Below are 6,000 nucleotides of genomic sequence, written 5' to 3'. Positions count from 1 at the left end.
CCTGTCTCACATTGAGGTCTTTCATCCATTTTGAGTCTATTTTTGTGTGTGGTGTAAGGAAATGGTCCGGTTTCATTCTTCTGCATGTGGCTATCCAATTTTCCCAACACCATTTGTTGAAGAGACTGTCTTTTTTCCATTGGACATTCTTTCCTGTTTTGTCGAAGATTAGTTGACCATAGAGTTGAGGGTCCATTTCTGGGCTCTCTATTTTGTTCCATTGATCTATGTGTCTGTTTTTGTGCCAGTACCATACTGTCTTGATGATGACAGCTTTGTAATAGATGCCACCAGCTTTGCTTTGCTTTTTTAACATTCCTCTGGCTATTCGGGGTCTTTTCTGGTTCCATACAAATTTTGGATTATTTGTTCCATTTCTTTGAAAAAAGTGGATGGTATTTTGATAGGGATTGCTTTAAATGTGTAGATTGCTCTAGGTAGCATAGACATTTTCACAATATTTTTTCTTTCAAACCATGAGCATGGAACATTTTTCCATTTCTTTGTGGCTTCCTCAATTTATTTCATGAGTATTCTATAGTTTTCTGAGTACAGATTTTTTGCCTCCTTGGTTAGATTTATTCCTAGGTATCTTATGGTTTTGGGTGCAATTGTGAATGGGATCGACTCCTTAATTTCTCTTTCTTCTGTCTTGTTGTTGGTGTATAGGAATGCCACTGATTTCTGTGCATTGATTTTATATCCTGCCACTTTACTGAATTCCAGTATGAGTTCTAGCAGTTTTGGGGTGGAGTCTTTTGGGTTTTCCACATAAGGTATTGTATCATCTGCAAAAAGTGAGAGTTTCACTTCTTCTTTACCGATTTGGGTGCTTTTTATTTCTTTTTGTTGTCTGCTGAGGCTAGGACTTCTAGTACTATGTTGAACAGCAGCAGTGATGGTAGACATCTCTGCCATGTTCCTGACCTTAGGGTAAAAGCTCTCAGTGTTTTCCCATTGAGTATGATACTCGCTGTGAGTTTTTCATAGATGGCTTTTATGATATTGAGGTATGTACCCTCTATCCCTACACTGTGAAGAGTTTTAATCAAGAAAGAATGCTGTACTTTGTCAAGTGCTTTTTCTGCATCTATTGAGAGGATCATATGGTTCTTGTTCTTTCTTTTATTAATGTATTGTATCACATTGATTGATTTGCGGTTGTTGAACCAACCTTGCAGCCCAGGAATAAATCCCACTTGGTCGTGGTGAATAATCCTTTTAATGTACTGTTGGATCCTATTGGCTAGTATTTTGATGAGAATTTTTGTCAGTTGCATTTTCTTTGTTGATGCCATTCCTGACTCCAACAGGCAAAGGCAACCTCACCTTGGATGGAACCCCACAGCATTCTGAACTGAGCTCCACAACATAACACACAGAAGCATAGTCCTTTCTTCCTTTCTTGTCCTTTTTCTTCCCGATTCCCCTGTCTTTTGGTCTATTCCATTCTTACCTCTAATTCCCAGTCAGACAAATCCCTCATAATGAATGCCACAAAAACAACCAACCAAAAAAATGAATATAACACAAAATCAAAACTGAAGCTTTTACTAACTGCATTTTACCAAATAATCTAACAGGTTGTTTTCCTTTCTTTTTAACTCAATTTATTGAAAATAAGGAACATAGATACCACAGCATAATTCCATATACATTAGATATTTAGCAGGTATTTACTTCATTTCTTTTTAATGATAAGCATAACTATATAGCGGAAGAGGACATGAGGAAAGAGGAATTAACTCGATGTCAAATTTTTATCTTCTATGATTTGCTACTGATGTGCAGGCAAATCCCAAGCAATTACCATAACCTACATCTAAAATTAATGCATTTATAACTTTTATAACAATGTTTTTGGCTTGGTAATGTGGAGTAATATTTGCTTTTTTAAAACTAAAATGTTTTCTATTCTCCTAGTCATTATGATTGTCTTTATTAGAGAAATAACTTAGTTTAAAAAGTACATTAATTTAATCAAATTCATTCCATCACAAAAATGTTTTATGCTTTTTAATGAATATGTATAAAAATATGTCTTGGGTAAATTATAAGACTTTTTTTTTGTCTTATTTCTGATCAACCAATGTAGGGACTATAACTAAGAAATTAATTCTTTTTCTGCTTTAATTTTCTGACCAGGCACTCCTAAGGATTTCTTCTCTAGGGATCCTTAAAGTCACTTGCTTTTAGTTGCAAAATGGGAAAGTCTTTGAAATTAAAGGTTTTATGGCTTGAAAATAGTCCAAAGATTCAAAGAGCTATGATTTAAATTTTTTTATGTTGTTTGACTCCAAAGCAAATACATAAAAACACAACTTTGAAGAACTTCAGAAAGAAGGAAAGACCAATTTAGAAAAATTAGTTGATTTCTTTTTTTTTTTTAAAGATTTTATTTATTTGACAAAGAGACAGAGCAAGAGAGGGAACACAAGCAGAGGGAGTGGGAGAGGGAGAAGCAGGCTTCCCGCTGAGCAGGGAGGCCGATGCGGGGGCTTGATCCCAGGACCCTGGGATCATGACCTGAGCCCAAGGCAGACGCTTAACAACTGAGCCACCCAGGTGCCCCAAATTAGTTGATTTCTATTAATTGGTCAGTGAATCAGCTGACACAGTTAGCACTAGCTAAAATTAAATCATACTGTGATGTGTGGAAAATTATAAATTTAATAAAATTTCCTTTCTGTGGGGATGAGGCAGGGCAGGAACCAGACTCAAATGGTAAAACTGTCCTTACTTCTTACTTCTGCAATTTGTCTACGTATTTATTTTGCTGTTTATTGACCAACTGTTTTGCACAAAACATTGTAATAGCTTAAATAATACCTGATTTAGTTCCAGCTTGAAATTTATAGGAATTCTTAAGACATTAACACATACAGGCTTAAATTCTCAAATAATTCAGCTAAGATCATGCTGAAGAAATGCCAGTGGAAGAGCCAGTGACCCCCAGTAATTCCATCTGCTAGCTCTCCATGGTATTCCTTGTTCTCCACAGCTCATCCATTTAACTGTAATTTAACAAACCTTCTCATTAGCTTGGAGCATTCTGGCAAGTATTTGATTTAGCAGCTTAACATATAGCCCTTTTCTGCCCTTGAAAATGTAATATAGTACTCACAGCCATAGGATATAACCAACTTTCATGACCCACATGAAATATGCAAGTACAAATGTAAATGAGTTGGAAGGAGATGGAAGGGAAGGGGAGTGGATATTGGGGAGACAGCATATGCACAGCCCTCCTCTCTCGTTCTGAAGTCCAGGCACATGAAACGGCCTTAGGCAAGGGTGGGTGTCAGCTGGCCAGCAGCACTTCTGACTGGAAAGGCAGAGGCCACTCCACAGATCTGCATCCTCTCTAATCCCACGGCTCATTATGCAGTCCCCTCACTTGGCCTTCCTTATGCTGTTTTCCTCATTTCAGTATAGAGGAAACCAAAGCTAAAAATGTTTTCTGCATATAACTTTACCTTTATTTCATTCTGATTTACTCTGATCTCTCTCTCTCTCTCTCTTTCTCTGAGGAAAATGGAATGTAGTTTGGTTCTCTGGTTTGTTTCCATTAAGCTCTCTGTTTCTGTCAGGTCACCTAATCCCAGGAAGGTTCATGATCAGTGTATGTATACCACTTAATGTTATTTTGTACCTTGTCACCTTCGTTTCCTTATTGAATCATGTTTTGTTGGTTCTACTTCACATTATGAAACAGATTGTTCCCCAGGGTGAATGACATCATGCATTTTTAATGAATGTGACATGGAAATTAAATGCTTTTAAACCTTTCTGAAACAGTAGTAAGATGGATCCATTACCACACTGATTCCATTGCTAGCATTTAATTTAAAAATTTGTAGCAACATGTCAATAAATGGCAGGCTTCCAGTTAGTTCTTGTGGAAACCACTTTTAGGAGAAAAAAAATGCGTGGACAGCAATGCAAGATGCATTTGTCAACCTGATCATTCTTTTGTTGCATATGACATACAATGGGTCCTGGAGGACTAAAAACTACCTTTTTCCTTTTCCACAGCTTCAGTGAATCTAGAGTGTAGTGGGTGACTAATAAATGTTGACTGAAAGAATAAAAGAGTAAAAGGATGGAACATATAAACTTGAATACTTGTTTATCAATGGTAGAAATGCTGAAAGATTCTCTTCTTTCATCTTCTCAAGGTAAACACCTTAATATGATAAAAAAAATTTTTTTTCTTCCAGAAAATGAGAATATATAGTGGAAGAGTTTCCATCTCTCTGATCTTTCTGGATAAAGTGTCCTTTGGCTACCTCTCTGACCTAATTCCCTACTGCACCCACCCCTACCCAAAATTAGTTCCAGGCCCCTAGCCTCTTCGCTGTTCCCTGCAAACATGCCAAGAACACTGACACTCAAAAACCTTTGTTCTTCCTGTTGTCTTGTCTGGGATGCCCCTCCTTCCAGTATCCCTTTGGCATGCTTCCTGGCTTCATTCAGGTCCCTGCTCAAGTGTAACCTCAGAGATGTTGCCCCTCATCAAGCTAATTAAAAAGCACACTTTTCCCATCACTTTCTCTCCAGTATTTGTTGCCATGTGACATCATGGATATTTTATTTATTTTCTGTCTCCTAGAAAATTAACTCCTTGAGAGGAAAGACTTGTCTGTTTTGTTCACTGTATATCCTCAGCATCGAGAACAGTGCCTGCCAATAAATATCTGGTGAGGGAATAAATAAATCTAGAACTTGTTCGGGTAGCAAGATGTTTAATAAAGAGGTAGCACCTATGGTGGCAAGATAACTAGTTTGGGATAAGAAGGATTCAGTTCTACCATTTATGAGACCTTGGACAAACTGTTTAGCCTTACTGGGTCTCAGCTTTCCTCTCAATAAAAAAAGTATAACAGTTCTTGCACTGAGAGAACACAAGGGAACATCAGTTTCAGGAAGGATCAAGACAGAAATGGACACGTTTTCCAGAGTATGAAGCCATGCTTGGCCAAGGGTGAGGAATACTAGATTAGGAGTAGAGAGAGATATCTAAAAATCTGTATCTTATCTATCATTCAGCTTCTTATTTCTCAGTTTTCTTCAAAGCAATTAATTAAGATAGCAAATTAATTCAATTTAATAATTACAATTTAAAAACTGCAAAGAGGAGTGCCTGGGTGGCTCAGTGGGTTAAGGGGCCAACTTCCAATTTCTGCTCAGGTCATGATCTCAGGGTCCTGGGATTGAGCCCTGCGTTGGGGTCCACACTCAATGTGGAGTCTGTTTGAGATTCTCCCTCTCCTTCTGCCCCTCTCCCCATTCATGTGTGCTCTTTCTCTCTCAAATAAATAAATAAAATCTTCTTAAAAAACTGCAAAAACATTCAGAAAATCTCAAAAGGTCCTTGCTTTCATTTAGCAACAAGAAGTGCAGGGCACACTTTATCCCTGCTGTCTCCCCTGAATCCTTTTAACACCTCCTCCATCCCACTTCATGAGGCTCTAGGGGAACTTTGAATCAACGACTCCCCCTTTCCACTAAGGGATGGGATGTGACCTGGCTGGCCCATTAGCAGCCTTTAATCTGGGACGGATGTTAGCACTGACAACAAAGCAAGTCTCTCTCCCTCTCTTTCCTTCTGGAAACACTATGCATGCTGGTTGCAGTATTTTTCACTGCATGAAAAGGACCAGTTTAAGTGGGAATGATGCCAACACAGAGAAAGTAGAGTTGAGAGATGATGAGAGACGAAGTTCTGATGACATCTAAACATGTCTGACGTCAACTTTACCTTTTATACCTTTCAAGTTCTGTGAGCCAATAAATTAACCTCTCTTTAAGCTAATTTGAGTTGTGAGAGGCTTAAGAAATACAGGAGGATATGGAGAAAACAGTTAGATTGAGCTCTGCTTTGCAGAAAACAAGAAGACAAGACTTGATCCAAAACGCAAAAGCAATAGGTTGAAAAAATGCTTAAGAAATTCCTGCATTTCTTAAAAGAAAAGTCATTTACCACCTACCTACCCCAAG

Source organism: Leptonychotes weddellii, chromosome 8, assembly GCF_054177405.1.
Source record: "Leptonychotes weddellii isolate Sample4059 chromosome 8, ASM5417740v2, whole genome shotgun sequence".
Lineage (NCBI taxonomy): Eukaryota > Metazoa > Chordata > Mammalia > Carnivora > Phocidae > Leptonychotes > Leptonychotes weddellii.
The sequence above is the reverse complement of the archived record's forward strand: the minus strand, read 5'-3'. Positions refer to the sequence as shown.